This window comes from Chaetodon auriga, chromosome 15, assembly GCF_051107435.1.
Source record: "Chaetodon auriga isolate fChaAug3 chromosome 15, fChaAug3.hap1, whole genome shotgun sequence".
Classification (NCBI taxonomy): Eukaryota; Metazoa; Chordata; class Actinopteri; order Chaetodontiformes; family Chaetodontidae; genus Chaetodon; species Chaetodon auriga.
This window is the reverse complement of record NC_135088.1, coordinates 2,826,354-2,843,554: the sequence shown is the minus strand read 5'-3', so window position 1 is coordinate 2,843,554 and position 17,201 is coordinate 2,826,354. Positions and strand designations below refer to the sequence as shown.

Below are 17,201 nucleotides of genomic sequence, written 5' to 3'. Positions count from 1 at the left end.
CTCTAGTGGTGGTCAAAGTAGGGAGACACAGCACAAGAAAAGCAGGAAGTTGGGTCTTATCCCATCTCGTAACATGACTTTTTTTTTTTTTTTTTTTTTTGTAACTATGACCATAATCTTTCACTAACCCTCACCAAGTACTTTTTGTTGCCTCAGCTCAAACAAACCTGACTATCTTCATGCCAAATGTATCACTTTAAATATGACTGACACAGTTGGATTTATTCAGGGCATGTCTGAGAACTGCATCAGTCTGGTCTACAACCTCTCGGTTTCACGGATTCCACTCTGAACGCCTCACAGATCAACATCAGAGGCACCTGAGGTAAGCAAACGAATTGGGAGGGTTCACAGAGAGTAGAGAGCTTGTTTAGAGGGCCACATGCGTGCCTGAATGCAACCATTCATCATAAGCATCGGCAATCCAATCAATTATCCAACAGGGAGAGGTGAAACAAAATCCATGAACTCCTGAGTCAATGAAGTCGATGAACTCTGACCTTTTCAGCAATCTCAAACCACCCACGCTAATCAGACAGCTGGCACCTCCATCGACATACAGACACTCAGCACAAGTCGGGGAGCCGCACAGTCACGTAGTCCAAACACCGAAAGCGTTCGAAAGCCTCCCAAAGTCCCACACAGATTAGAAAAACGAGGCGAGCAAAGAGTGAAGGGCTGAATAAGAGTGATAAAGAAAACAGGGAGGGAGAGGTTGAGCGTACACATCACTTATCTGCAACTGATGCCGTGTTCACCTCCACCAAATAGATCTGTCAGACTGGAGCTTCTCAAGGCTCCTGAAGGGAAACTCAATAAAAGAGGCAACCCGGGCATCTCCCAGTTTCTCAGGCCAAAGCAAATAGACACTGAGCGTGACATTATTGATAGACCATAAACTAACACCGCTGTCAGTGCAGTCAGTGCAGCCGCCACTTCCTGTCACTGAACTGGAATATTTCCTTCTTATCAGGAAGGGAAATGGAGCTCGCAGAATCAACACGCTCTTAACCAAAGGTAGAAAAATGTGCATGACTTCACATTCAGTTGAGCCGCAGCAAATATGAGCAGCGAACTGACTCCCGACGCACAAACAACATCCAAGTTTCCAACTTCTCAACCACGTGGCCCAAGTTCTTCTGATCTTTCAGCTAAATATTTAACTTCATTAGGATGCCAAGGAGAGTGCATGACCTTTGTTTGACTCGTCTTGTCTTCCAGATGTCTCGGTTACAAAACACTGCTCATGTTTGCAGATGAAGGAGAGCTTAAAAGGAGCAGGTTCAGCGGCAGGCTTGAAATAATTAATGCAAAGTTACGTTTCCACACTTTTACTTAGAGCGGCTCTCAATCCTACCAAAAACAATTTAGAAAGGTTGGCAAATTGTGTTGATACCGTCCTGGTATCCAAAGCAACTGAAACACGATGCAAAGAATCTCCGAACAATTATCTGATCCGTACAATCAACAGTCCATCAGGGAACGTCACGTTCAAGACTGCATTAAAGCTTAACGTCCATACAGCCATGAGCTGTTTTTACTGATGCCTACAGTCAAATTGCCCTCCTGGATTAATAAAGTTGCATTGAATTGAAATGAATATTGAATTCTTCACACACAATTTGCCAGAAATTATGTTCATTTATTATTACCGCTCTGTGTCTTCTGATGAAATCCCCTCTTGTTTCTGAACTAATGAAGTGCAGCTTCCCAGAACACTTAAAAAAATGTCACACTTAGACATTTTCTTCCTCCCACCACAACTTTCTTTCATTACACCTGCAGTCATTTGCATTTTGGAGATGGAATTATTCACGCAGGAAGGATCCCGGCAAATTGGACCGTCGTCACTCACTGTGGCTGCTCCTCTTTTTACCTTCCCTGCCTTACAATATTTAACACCTCATTAAACTGCGACTCCAAAAAGTGTCATTAAAAAGCATATCTTGATGTTTTTAATCAAATACTTACTTGATAAAAACAAACACTCCTTCAAAATAAAAGCCTTTGCAGTGGTTTGCCAGGGAGACTATGACTTAGCTACTTGTGAAGTTTTCCCTAATAGTTTCAAGCAGACTTCCTTGAGGGTCAGCCGGGCAGCTGTGTTTATAACGGGGTCAGTGTCTGCTCGCGGAGGGAAACTCTGCTCCACTCAGCACCCACTCCTTATCTTGGTTGGACGGCTTGATCGATGAATGGTGAATAAACTCATCTCTCTGCAGCGCTGACCCTATTGCTTTAGTCTACAGACACAATCAGGGAATACTGGCTGGCAAATCAATTCGCCAGTTTAGCAAACAGGCTGGCGCACGGCGAGGCCCAAATACAGTCAGAGCGTTGCAGCGGTTTTGTCCCCGGGTAGGGATAGGCAACAAGCCACCTGTGATCAACATGCACAGCCTCGTGTTCGCTTTTATTCACCTTTGAAAAGCCAATCCATGGGGCAGAAAAGCCCATTAAGGTACTGAAATGATAAATAATGAAGCTAACAAAGAAGCATATGGTGAAAACACCTTGTGTGCATCAGTGCATATGTGGCTGTGACTGTAAAGCTTGTTCTGCATGAAACCTGTTGAACGTGTCTACATCAAACTTAACAGACCAGTTCGCATTTATTCAAGTTTGACTTAATACCTGAATGCCTGAACAAGTGTGCAACCAAGTGTCTAAACCAGGGTCTCAATGCTCCGTGCACTTTGTGTCTCAGAGCATAAAAAACACACACAGCAGCTCAATAAATTTGCCACTGACAGACTAACTGCCTATTTGTTTAAAAAAAAGAAAAAAAATCCATAGATCCAAAGAAGTATTAAAATATTAACTGACTTTCAGCATTTATTTTGCAGGCTGCAAGTTAGGAATTATCAAAGAATCTCTGAACCAGCCAGGACATCAAGAAATCAGATGTTAAAGAAAAAAGAAAAAATCTCACTAAAAACGTGAAAAATATGCAGGATCTTTCTGAAAAGTATTTGTTACGAGGTTTATCTACTAATAACATTAATACTGCACAACAACCATATTATATTATTGTATTATAAATAAGAATTCTCTTCCTAAAATGAGATTATTGTTGATCTTCCATTTGTGACCATCACGTTGCTTGATGATGTATTGTTTACTCATATTCCGGGGCCGTAGAAACTTCCTGCTGGCGCAACCTTTCTGAAACCTTCGTCCGACCGAAGCGAGAAGCCACAGCCTGCTTTTCTCTGAATATTTCATGGAGGCTGCGATGTGGTAACAGCGAGGTTATCTGAATAAAATGCAGCCCCTCTGGCTATTCACACATGAGTACTCTCTTTGCCCGTGCTTTCATTAAAATTAAACCTGCATAACATGGTGATAAATTCAGCAATTTTAACACTTAACAAAGTCTTTCTTCAAACTTTAAGGATCCACTGATGCCCAAAACCTCAAGAGTGGAACAGCTAATGATTCCTAAAGATTATTCTGTTTTTCTGTTGTTTTATCTTTCAGTTTGTCCCAGGTGAGCTGACAGTAGATAATCGCACCACTGAATTTTTATTCATTTATGATTCTGTTATAATTATCGGTTCATTAGAGGAGAGAAAGCGTCTGGAAACACTGGACAGAAAACGTGATAAAAAATGATTATTCTCAGACAGAGAAGTCAAAGGAGGGTTATTCAGTGTCATTGTGACAAAGCTCAGGTGGCGCTAACATCAACAATGCCAGACTTAATCAAACAAAGGGAGTCCAAAAAGTAATGATACACATGAGTGGGAAAAAACAACACCCAAATTTATTTTGGGTTTGCTCAATAAAACAATGTCGAAGATAACATTTTCCATTAATAAGAGAGGCCCAGACAATGCCTAATTGTGATTTGAACTGCAGCAGGAGGCCTTAGTTCCACTGAATTAAATATGCTGCCTGTAATGACTTTCACCAAAATAAGCCAAAAAACACAAAAAAAAACACAGGCAGCACACTTAACCTTGGCGGCTTGTCTGACTGCTATCTCTGTTCTCTGCTTCACCTGGGAACTGAACCCAATCTAATGAGGAACACTGATTAATGAGAAACGTGACACACCGTGTGTGAGCCTCCATCAGAGTTTTCCCCCAGACCCACAGGAGGATCAGGGCTTTCAGGGCTAAGTGTGGATGGCCAGACTACAATTAGAAGCCCCTTAAAACCCACCCAGAACCTCTTTGTGACCAAACGTTAGCAGGAGCCACACAACCTCCACAAACTAAATCCAGAGCTAAAGGTTGCTCTTTGGCTAATCTTCAGTTTTCTTCAGATGGGGCGGGAACAAAGATAGAAGATCACAGATTATAAAAAAGGACAGCTTCGTTTAAGACCACAGACTTTAGAAAAGAAGTGAGCGCAGCCACCATCATGTCATCCATTGGTTCGTGGACGACAGTTTTGGCATGTTGGCTGTCGCTATCTTGGTTTTTTGGAGCCAGAATTGACCATATTTGGATGAGAGGGTGGAGCTGGCTGCCATTAGCATAGCTAGCTAGCTTGGTTTGCAAGATACATCTGTGACATCCTGATAATGTTGTACATACAATGACTTGAAACTGGCGATTTAGACCATAAACTCATCATGAAACAGTTTACTGAGGTAATAAACCAAGTGAGAAGTAGGTTAGTTTTCCCATAGACTTCTATACAATAGACCTCTTTTTGCAACCAGTGGACTCACCCCCTGCTGGCTTAAGGTTTTTCTGCATTGGCTTCACACTTAACAGGAAATCCTGTTTTCATTGGCGTAGCTTTGGACATGTGATATTTGAATGAACACTGCCAAAGAACCAGAGGTTGATGGATTTGTTTCTCGCTTTTTAACAACAATCAAACATGCACGAAATGTCCAGCATTAACAATGATTGTAGTGGCACCACTGTGGACTTACTGCAAAGTGGCTGCAGCGTCCTGGAGGTTGTATTTGCCCAATCAGCACCACTCAGTGAATTTAACTCCACCCTGACAGTTTCTGGGCCACTGGAATGTACTTATACCAGGACAGGGGCTTTTTAGGATCCTGGAACTAAATTTAGACGGTGGTCCCTGAAGAAAAACAGAGATAAGTTCATAAAAAGGTTGGGTGGAAAAGTTCCTGAAACTAAATGATATCCATCCAAAAAAACATAAGAGCTCGACATTTATATTTGCTGGAAGGCTTTTAATGTAATAAAAGGCTGCAGCCATATTGAGTTTCCATTAACTTCTTGCTAAAATCACTTTTTCTCTTCATTTTTTTCTCAGAAGCAAACACCTGTCACCTTAAATGAGGACAGGAATGTTCTGTGTCCACTGACGCCGTCTAATGGCTGAATATTGTGCCCACCATGGAGACCTGGACAGTGGATCTGTTTGTGAAGCTTCGCACTGAGGAGTGCAGAATTTAATGTTAGTTTTAAGGATCTGGAAAGTTTTAAATGTTTTTAAATTCTAATGACCTGAAGGATAAAGCAATTTTGATGAAATATCGCAATTTTAACATTTGGTTAACTTCCTGACTGACGCGATCGTAGAAATGATTGCTTCAATTAGCACTGGGAGCTTCTGGCCCTGATTAATGGTGCAATTCTGGCAATTTCTTAAAGAAAGCACGTCTTTGTTGAGGGGCTCTGATGGTTAACTCAAGGATTTCACACAGAAGGACCATGGAGGGCCCAGACAATCCAGGTTTTCATTGAAGTCAAGGACGACACTTGAAGTCTTCACTGAACAACAGAAGAAAGACGTAATCAGTGAAAACACTTGGATGTTTGAGCAGCCTATGAAGTGCATACATTATTAAGACCATGACTAAAAATGTCCTTTTCAAACACCTCAGATGTGTGTGTTTTTATTTCTGCTTTGGTGTATGGATTCGCTGTTACTGTACATCAAGTGGGATGAACTCTGTGACACTACATTACTCTCAATGTAATTAAACTTGGGTAAGAGAATTGTATATTTTTCTCCTTTTAAATATTTAATTACGGTGGGATTTGTTTCCTTTCAGCGGTTTAAACTAAAACCCACCCGAGCACTCGAGCAGTGCTGGGAAGCTTGCATAGCGTACCTTGCATAAAGCACATAGCTGAACTTCTCTAATAAATGGGCACATCAGTACATGCTTATTAAACTACTAATTATACATTGATAAGATGGTACATTTTTCAAGTGCTTCACGATTTAAGGGGCTCATTTAAACCACTGCTGCACTATCTGTTTAGTCAGTGAGGGATGTGTTGGCCGTGAACAAATCACATTCTAGCCTCTTATCTATTTACAGTCGACCAAATCAAAACGACAGGCAGTCAAGCAGACAGGCAGAAAGACAGAGTCAATAAAATCACATGAAACCTCTCACGCGTGCACACATCACACTCATGAACCCGCTGACACCAATACACACTTCCATCACCGCTGCATCACATGGTGCAGCAACACCGCCTGCACATCATTGCTTTGGCATTCCAATCTACTCGTATCTGACGAAGCTACACCAGACATCAAAAAACACTCAGTTCGTTAAATGACACAATATCTCCAATTTGCATATTTATTGTCTTACTGGATTTTGAAGTCATGGCCCGGCGTGACAATGTGATTTAAACGTTAAGTAATGGCAGCACCTTTTTTTTCAGCTTGGCAGGTTTACACCGTCAAAAACAGCCACATAAACACATGGAGGACCAACCAGCTAAACACTGGCCCAGTAAATGCAGCAATAAAGTGACAGAACAAAGACTGTCCCATTAAAAAATAAGCACTGATGGAGTAAATACTGGCCCATTAACTACAAACAGACTAGCCCATTAAGTACTAAGATAGAGTGACAAATTAAGACTTGCCCAATACATAGTTGAGACTGAACCGCTGAAGACCGGCTCATTAAATATTAAATGTGACTTGCTAAAATTTGGTCCAGCACATTTTAATAACAGCACAACAAAACGTGGGTCTAATAAATATTGACAGATGAACCAGTTTAAAGCTGTATATTAAAGAGTCTGAGACTACAAATGGTGTTAAAGGGTTTCGAGCAGGGTAAAGTAAGTTCCATAACTTACCTTTGTTAGCATTGTAGCATTTCTATGATTCTTCATCTCAAAAAAAAATTCATTTCGACAACAGACCTGAAACTCAGGTATCATATTTACATTAGAATAATTAAGTCAAACTTAGTCAAGGGTGAGGCCCGAACCCTGTCTGAGAAAGCAGCCGTTCATCACTCAGCCAGCCTGTCTGAAACAGCCCAACTAAACACTGGCACATTAAATATTCAGACCTACTGACTAAACACTAGCCCATTTAAAGGCTAAGGCGGCCCGACTGACTAAACACTGGCCCATCAAACACTGAGGCAGGCGGACGGACCCGACAGCACAGCATCTGTTCAGCATTTTCATTTTCGCTGAGGGGGAGGCATTTGCCACTTGACCCTGGGAGTGCCATCCCTATCACTTCGACAGCTCAAAGAGCAGCATGAAGCGGACCACATGCTGATCGCAAGATTTCGGATGTGGCGCCTCAATATCAGGGTCGGCCTGATTGCCTGGAAAAAAAAAAAGGCGGATGGAACACAACCAGAAATTTGCTGCAGGATGCTGCGATGTGAGGTGTGCTTTTGATGTACCTGTTAAAAATGGTGTTTAACAGATTAAGACCATCTCCAGACTCCAACACAGACTACACAACTGCTCACCAAGACCGCCTTCAGTAAACACGGTTTTGGTGAAAGCATTCATGCTAATGTTTACTTCTGTGGCTCCTATTTATGCCAACAATGCAAGTTCTCACTTTTGATGTAGCTGTCATGATTAGAATAATACAAGGAGAAAAGGTTCAGAAGACATGAAGGGAAAAGGGGATGGAAAAGAGAAACAGTCAGAGCGATGGAGAGAAGGGAGATAAAAGGAAGGAGAGTGAAAAACAAAGAGGGAGAAGACTAGTGAGAGATAAGATGTGTAGAAAAAAAGGAAACGAGTGAAGAAGATGAAGCGAGACCGACACGACAGCGAAGTTTGACGTGACATCGGCCTAGTTTAGATTTGGGAACTGAGAACCATTTCCATAACAGAACTGGTTTCAACTGTACCAGACAGAGTTCTTGTTATTTTATGCTTAGACACTTACACCAGGATGGAAAACCATTTACAGGCTGTGGAAGTCTCCTGTCAAAATGTCCACTATGGAGGGCCAGAAAGCTGTTGAAAGCCTTGTGATTTTGTCGAGTCCACTGAGCAATGCAGGGCTTGAAGGGCAACAGCAGAAGGATAACTTGTGAGGGTAGAAGGTAATTTAGGTCCAGCCTTCAGGGAAGGGAATGCAAAAAGAAGCTCGTTTCAGCAATCCCACAGAGATCAATGCAAAGGGCCTACTACAGAGGAACCGCAAAATAAACTGTGACTCAGGATGGGCTCTGCTCCGTCCCCGAGGTGGAGTCTGTAATCCATAATCTGACACCAACTCACACAATGGACTTGGACTGGCCTAATGCTGCTGGCTTTTTACTGGTTTGTTCAACCATACTTGGGAGGACTGTCCCATAGCTTTTGTGTTCATTGTGGCCAGAGTATAACACTTGACAACTAATCGCGTTGGTATGCATCAACCAAAGTGCTCATCGAATGGTTGAATGCCACCTGCAGCTCTCCCAATCTGACGTCAAAAGCCAACATTTTTTGTGACTTAACAAAGGACGATGTGAGAAGCTTCCCCACTTCAGTGCAAAACCATAAATACCTCTGAGGAGGGACTGTTCAAAAGCACCTTTCAACTGTGGACATTTGGAACAGTTCTGATCATGTTGTGTTCTTTTTCTTTTCAGGTTCACCGCGACCTTCAGGTTACAATTTGGGTTTGATTGAGATACACTGCAACAAAAGAACCTTTTGCACCAAGGTCCAGCACTCAAGCAATGGCTCCTCATTGCAAGGTTTTCCTGCAATATCCAGGGAACAATTTGTTTACACAAGATGCAAGTAGGGGCGCGCAGTGTGCCCTTGTTACATCTGCTCAGCCTGTTCTTTCCAGTCCCACATTGACCCATCAATCGTTCAACCCTGAACTGTTGGGGGGTGACAGAGGTTGAAACCCATGTGAAAGAGGTAGGGTTAAAGTTAGGATTTGTCAAATTGCAGTTACGATAAAATTGGGGTAAGCCTCCGGAGACTGAATGGAAATCAGAACTATGTGCTCATAAGTTTAAGAATACCAAAACATGCAGGAGTCTACATTTGTGAGAACCTATTTCAGGCACAGGCTTGAATAATGACAACTGTTTGGACCATTCATCACCTTCTAAAGGGTCCCTGTGGAGTCTGAGATCTCTTGTAGAGCTCTGAAGCCGTTTCGAGTGCATCCTCGCTCATGGATGACATGATACGCATCCCTACGAATGGTGTCGCACTATTCCACTGATCAGCAGGTGGCCATTTGTTATGATATGCAAGTAAAGCTTGTAAATATGGATGCAAACAAAGCTTAAAATACTTCAAAAATCAGGTTTGCAAATGTTTGAAGGGAAAGAACTCCACTAGACACATTAGTTAGACCTCAAGGATGCACATAATGTGTGAGTGACACTGAATGTGAACATAACTTCTAGTGGTCTCAAGGAAACCTTCACAGAGCCCCTTTAAATGAGGTGTCTGAGGACTGATTTTAGGGTTGAGGTTTAAATTAGATTTAGTTAGGTTTGGGGGCTAAGGTTGTAAAGATTAAGGTTGGGGTCTGGGGAATGCATTGCATCATGGGGGCCCTCACTCTGAATGTGTTTGTGTGTGAATACTGTACTACTTAGAACAAACAGTGCTTTGTTTACTTGAGGCAGTTTACGCTCTGAGGTTGGTATTACAGACTGATGTTTTTGTCACTCTATCATTCCCTCTGTGTCATTACATCTGCTTTGATTTGTCACTCTATTATCCAGCCACGCGACACAGTTTTGGCATTCAGCTCTGCTTTCAGAGATACTTTATCACAAAGTACAACTGAATCCAGAGATTTGTCCTCGTCGCATTTGTAGCGACATTAACTTATTGATGCGGTAACACTGCACGCTGACACAAGCCATAAGGACAAAAACAGTAAAAAGAATTGGTTGTATTTCATTTTAACCTTTGGAAATCTCCAAGAGGGCCACTTCCATAAAAGCTTCATTATTTTACTCCCAATTATTCACACCTGGGATCCGTACATGTCTAAATTTAGGACTATCAGGACGGTGAGACATAAAGGTTTTCCTTTGCATTCACATTGATAAAAAAATATCAGTCATGCTGAAGAAAAACAAGAGAATACGTATCCTATAATATAGTTTCAGCATGGTTGATTTTCAATCCAGTTCAAATCAAACTGAATGGAGCATTACAGGAAGTAAAATGATGTCAAAAACATTTCCACTCTAAAGCAAACAGTCTTTTTTTGGCTTTATCACAAATCATATGAAGTCAGCAGAAACAGGCAGCCTGTGAAACTAATAAGGAAAAGTGAGAAAGTGTCAAATACGTTATAACTGAACTGAGAACAGGGTTTAGTCTCAGCTGTTTAAACGTGTGTTACCACAGTGCGATCGTCGCTCACTGACGCTCACACTGCTGGTCTCTTCATCTCTTTCAGTTGCCTGCATGTACGTCTTTGTCAGCCTCTACGTAATCTAACATCATCACCATGATGGAAACAAACAAGGGAAACTGAGCCGAGGTTCAATGCAGCTTCTGTAGTTAATGGTTTCTGGGTGATGATAAATTTTGTAAAGAGTAATTTTATAAGTGGCAGGATTATGCAACCATTAGGGATTAGATAAGCAATGGTTGTGTGCAAAAGACATTTCTCTCTTTAACAAGTACAGTTCTGTCTCTCTTGTGTTTGGGAAAAGCTGTTTGTAGAGCTCATATTCTCAGAGTTAACGTCTCACTGAACACTGAAATCATATTTTAGTAAATGCAGCTTCTCCAACTGTGTCAGTTTTTGCAAAGGCTGCAGTTCTCCCCGACTGACTCATTGAAAGACTAATCAGAGAGGAGACAGAAATTAAGGAGGGATTGATTAAAACAGGGACTACGTGGTGCTGAATAACATTTTCTACTGAGCTCCACAGTGTGTTCTGCATGCTGCCAAAAGTCCCACTTCATCTTAATTTATAATGAAAGCCTATTCCTTCAGAATGTAAAGCGTATGCGTGCTGCAGAGAATGCAGCTCTGTAGTGTGTCTGTTGAATGGGAATGACACGAAACGTTCAATCTGCCATTCAAACGCGACAAAGAGGTGCAGGCTGTTAGAAATGCAGCCAAACACAGGAAGTAACGTGAGAGGTGTTACAGGGCTTGACTGATATGAAGAAAGGAAGCATATTGCGAGTAGAGATTTTTGTAGGAATACTAATTTTTGCATTTCATTTTCACTTAAAATATTTTCTCTCTCACATTCTCTCAACATCTGTGGAATATGATTTGTAACACTGCAAGGCCTCATTCATAATCATCTGCGGAGACACAGTTTGATCAAGACACTGCAGCTCGGGCCATGTTGATGCTTCACCTGTCCACATCACCGTTTAGACAACATTTAGATTCATGTTGACATTAAATGTTGTTTATGTGTGTTTTTATTGATTTTGAGCTGCTTCTGCTTCTTCTCCGACTTAAAATCTGTCTGCTGTGGCTTGTGCACCTGTGTCCAACTGTGTTTCTGCATCCCTGTGGTTCCACAATGAAAATGATGACGAAAACATTATTTTAACCAATAGAAATTGACAAAAACTGCAAAAGTAAAGTATTCTGATGTGTCAGGTATTCGGTTCGCTGGACTTGCCACTTTCAATGTGGTTGTTTTGTTCATCAACGACTTTCCCAGTACATTTGCTACTAAATGCATTATATATTATATATGCAGTATTGTTACTGTGGCGTGGAAACACATATACCATGATTTAGGATTTCATCCAGCCTTAATATGAATAATGAACATATCTGAAAAGAAGAAGCTGCTGTCAGCTCAAGTCCAAACAGATGTAGAGCTGAAACAATAAATTAATCAAGTAGATCATCGCCAGAAAAATAAAGTCAAAGTCTTTTTTTTTTTTTTAAGCAAAACTATAAAACAATCCAGTTCCAGTTTTTAAATGACATCATTATATTTTGGGCTGCTGGCTGGACAAAAAAAGCAATTTAAAGATGGGCTGCAGGAAATGGTTCTGGCCATTTTCCACTGTGCTCTGACGTTCTGCAGGCCCAACAATTAACTGATAATGAATATAATTGCAAGCTGTAGCTCGAAAGTACACAAATATCCTCAAAATTCAAAAACAAGTCGTGCCATCAATGAACGCTTTGAAAACACGAAGCCAGTCCGCGACAGCAGAGCCAACGTTTGGTGTTGTAACTTGGCCACAACTGGACTTCAGTGTGCTTCCTGCTGGGACACGAGCCTTAAACGACCACAGGACAGTCTCCACCGCATACGATTCGCTCCACTTGCTCCCAACAAGGAGGATGAGACACGACACAGACAAAGAGATAGTGACAATGTCCAATCTGGCCAGTCCATTATGGAGGGGCGCAGGGGACAGTAACAGAGCTGGATAAGTCTTCAAACCTTAAGTCTTCGCTCAGAAAGGAAGCAGCGAATGAAAAGACTTTTACCGCGGCCTGAAGACCTCGAAGGAGGACTTTTTATGATGAGGGCAACTGGAAAATTTGTGGAAAAAAGGACATCTGATTTGTTTTCTTCTGGTGCACTTAGCAGGCACGCAAGCATGTCGATTTGCCCTACGAGCACATGATGTCAAGTGCACGGAAAAAGGATCCAGTTAGGAGCTGGAGCAATAGAAGTAAATACTTTTCTCAATCCCATTCGGTGACAGCTGGTGCCATTCCAGTGCTGAGAATAGTCTCCAAAGTCTAAGTGAAATGAATTAATAATTAATGCTTTTCTTCGTGTGCTTTCTTTGTGCTTATTTGGCGAAAGCTGTCGTGTAATGAGCTGGCTAGAGCTGTTCATTACATTCAGACTGTGACCCAGCCGCTTGGAGAACGAGGAAAGGAAAAAGCTTGTATAATAGCAATTAAAGATGCACTTTGTAAAAATGAACACTGGAAAAAAATGAGTGAAGGAGAGTCATAAATAAAATGATCTTTTGTAAACAGCAGTAAAACGTGTCGCCCAAGTCAGGCGCCAACATAAAAACGCTGTTTAATGTTCATAAATCTGTTGCAGAAGAACACACTACTTATTTAACATACAGAGGGCTGAGTGTCACTCGCACTCAGACAACAATGACGAAGCAGTGAAGTGAAAAAAGAGTATTTTAACTTTGGTTTGTTTGGTCAGGTGAGAAAATGGCATTTGACTAGATAAGTACATCTGAAGTAGGACTTTTTGTTCCTGATTAGAAGAAAGCAACGACGGCACAGCCTGCGAGTGACAGCTGATTATTGATTATTACAGCCAGAGCGAAAAACATCTGTCAGTCGGTGCAGCAGCACAGACGCACCCCTGCGTTTATCTTCTTCTTCATGGCTTCGAAGAGCAATAAACACCAAAAACGGGAAATGTCAGCAAACACCTGAAACCAGGTTGGTTTGTTTGTTTGTTTGTTTGTTTGAGGATGTACACCCACGAACTCAGCATGTCGTCACTGCAGGCGGTCAACTTTACATATGCAACATGGAAAAATAAAAGAAGATAGAAAAGGAAACTGAATGTATTGATTAATTTGGGAAACATATTGGAATCGATCCATAATCTTTAATCCCATCATGTGAATTCACATTACAGCCTCTTTATTATTTCATGTGTTTCCTGTTTAAGTCACTGACTGTCATTATCACATCTAAACCTGCATTCATCAATATTTCTTGCATTAAATGAAATGCCTAATGCTGAAGTGTTGAATTCACAGATTTAACACTCAACTCTGCTGCACTGCAGAGCTCTTTAGCCTCTTTTAGCTCATTGTTTTGGTTGATCTGGTGGTTGAGTCTGAGTTGGCTGAATCAGCACCTCTGCACCGGCTCTAATGCAGAGAGCGGATATGGGACTTTGGATTACTGCTGATCCTGAATAACTGCACCATGAAGCTGGTTTTCACTGTTTCTGTGAACACTGGGAGTTCAGCAACATGCAGAAGACCTGAGTCATTACAACATCACTGCAACGTTACAAGCCCCATCATCTGACCAGTGAATTAAGTCTGGCAACAAAGTAACGAGCCACAGGTAAAAAGTGAGAGTCAACAAGTCGACAGGTTAAAAACAGGAAAATCAATTTTCAGACACAACAGTCACACAGGCTATTTGATGAAACCATGACCCCTCCTGAGTGCAGGCACAGCCTCCCAGATGAACAGCGCTGACCATTCGCAATTAGCGCTTTATTTTAATGAACAGCTGATGGCTGTTTTTTGTCTCTCTGCCTCAGTTGTTGGGTCCACTGGGTCCCCCAAATGTCTGCCTGAAGAGCTCTCCCTGGTTTCTGCCCTGAGATGAATTAATTAGTGCAGCTGTAAGGGTTACAGAGCATTAATCTGTGAAACTTTAGCCTTCTAAATAAAACGTGGCAGACTTACTGGTCTGATCTGTCGAAATATTTGCCTGCTTCTCTGCAGCTGCACAAATACACGTCATGTAAACACAACAGTGGCTGACACAGCATTAACCATCACATGGCGGATGCACTGAGGGCAGAAGACTGACTGAGCATCATGGATCTGCTGCACAACAGGGATGCTTTGCCAAACTAAATGCAATTACATAAAAAAACCTCATCCAAGTCTTGTTTTAACATCTCTCATATTCAGAGTTTGAGAAGAATACGTTCAAGGCGACTGTCGATAACTGTTGTGAGATGACAAGATTTATTATCCCGTCTCCGGAATAGAAATGAGAAAAGAATGAACGCGCTGAGAACAACTGCTGCATTGAAATGGGGTCATAATTTAATTTTCCCGAACTGACAAGCTCATAGTGGCTCTCTGAATGGCTCTCCTGCCCAACACGCATGTGACTGAAATGGGGGATGAGGACTCCGTGTCGCCGTCATTCCATTTCCAACGCGCACTGCTGAACTCAAATAAAAACCCAAGTTAATTGCGTCCTCATCAAAATCCCGACAGCTGCATTTAGTGCAGCCGCTGCAGAAGTCCATTTGCTGGTTAATCTCTGTCAAGTGAGACAAATATTTACTGAGCCAGACACTTTCAGTAACAGACCGCACTGTGGGGGATAAACTAAAAGATCAAGTCTCTACACAGTGAGCGCAGAGATGTCACTAACTGCATTCACAGAGAAGATGAATGATAAATAGTTAAGTGGAACATGGCATGCCTTTCTCCTGAATGACAGACCAGCACGAGGGAAAACTCTGTCATCCTCCTGCAGCCCCGCCATCTGATGCTCTCTCCATCTAATAAATGGAAGAATGAACCTCATCTTTGCAGTTTGCTGCATCTCTGTACAATTTTATCTATGAGGTGCCAGAGAGGATGAAAACAACATCAAATCATCGGCAGGAGAGATGCAAACAAGCTGCCAGATACCATCAGGAGCGAGTGTAGGAGGAAGTGTGCATCAGCGAGGGCATGGGTGGTGGAGCGCCAATGTAAATCCATTCAGAAAAAAAAAAGACGATGTTGAGTTTCGAGCTTAGTTCTGTCGCTGCAAGCTTGTAATTCAAAGCTCGTGTGATAAATCTGACCCTTATTGACTCATTTAAACAGCCATTTCTGTCTGAGAGCCAAAGCTCAACGGTGTATGATCAAGAAATTAATCCTTATTACATACAGTGAAAGCCAGAAAGACTGGAAAGACTGCGTCCGCGTGTCTTCAGCAGCGGTGGGAAATGATTCTCAACATTTTCTGAGAACCAACAGAAATGGGTCTGCAGCACGGAGAAGTGTCATTCATCGGATGCTGGCAGTGAAGCTTTCTCGTTTTCTACTCGCTCTTTGATTCAAAATCCTTATTTTGGTCATTTTAAAACAAACGGCATCATTTTGACGCTGCGGCACATTTCTCCAAATGGAAGTATTTTGGGGCGTTGCAGCATGTTTGTCCTTGTTGGCCACCGTAGGAACCACGTGGAAAAATCTGCATGTCAAGTTTTGACTCCACTGACAGTTAAATGTCGTGTGATGTCAAAACCATGAGAGCGATGCGACAGCTGTTATTCGTTCTTATGTTTAAATCAAGGCTGCGGGTGAACCACATCCAATGCTAGTGGACAACACTGAAAACATTTTTTTGGGCCACTTGAGGGCGCCAGAAACAGGCTCCAAAAACAATAGACGTGTTCTCACCTTTTAACTTCATATGGTGAACTGGTGAGCAAACAATTTCCTATTGACACATCCTCTGTTTTGGTCTCCTTTGACTCCTGAGGGAAGTATCAGGCTCTTCAGCTGCTAAATGCTCCACCATGTTCCACAGCTTGTCCTTGACTTGTCTGTCTGGTGTTTGATGCTGAGCAGGTGGCGTACACTCAGTTTTTAGGTATTTTCTCTCAAAACAGCTGGCGGCTGAGGCCATCTGTTAGCAGAAGTCACCACTTTGACATATATGCAGTCATGTGATCAAGAGCTCCAGACTGTGACCATTTAGTGACATTTTGCAACCATTTTTGGACAAAATGCTCTAACTAGGAGCTCCAATGTGACATGCAAATTGCTTGCAACTTGTCCCAAATGTGGCTGTGTCAAACGTGTGAAATTTTAACCAACTGTGCCACCACTTCTGTGAACCAGCAGATGATGTTGAGTTGAAAAAACACTAAGACCAACACTCTCTGACAGGAACGGCTCAATTTACGTGACTGAGGAAAACGTCTGTCGATGCAACCACACACTTTAATACGAAGCACAACAGCAGCATGAAACATGAACCAAGTGGTTAAGATGGAAAAAATATGAATGCATTATGTTGCATGTCGATTTAAGAGGTGCTCTGAGATGTTCAGCAGAGAGCGCCGGTGCTGCTCATAGATAAAGATAGTATTGAAGAGTATTGACTCTAAACTATCCTCCTGTGCTGCAGCTTGAATATCTTTAACGAGAACTAAGGGACCTTCCCAAACTATGAAAAATGACCCAGATCAAAAACACACAAATGTATGTGGACTGAAGTGTTCTGTATCTGACAGAAGCTTTTGAAGGTCTGTACCATCCTCACATAATGGGAGAACTCAAGACAACTCGGATTTTCAAAGACAAGTGCTGAAACTTAGAATA

At 41.9% G+C, this 17,201-nt stretch overlaps 1 protein-coding gene across 1 annotated transcript in view; it reads right to left on the bottom strand.

Moving 5' to 3' along the window:
• The window catches only part of tmem132e (transmembrane protein 132E), a 318,304-nt gene that overhangs the window by 256,721 nt on the left and 44,382 nt on the right, over positions 1–17,201 (bottom strand). The window lies entirely within an intron of this gene.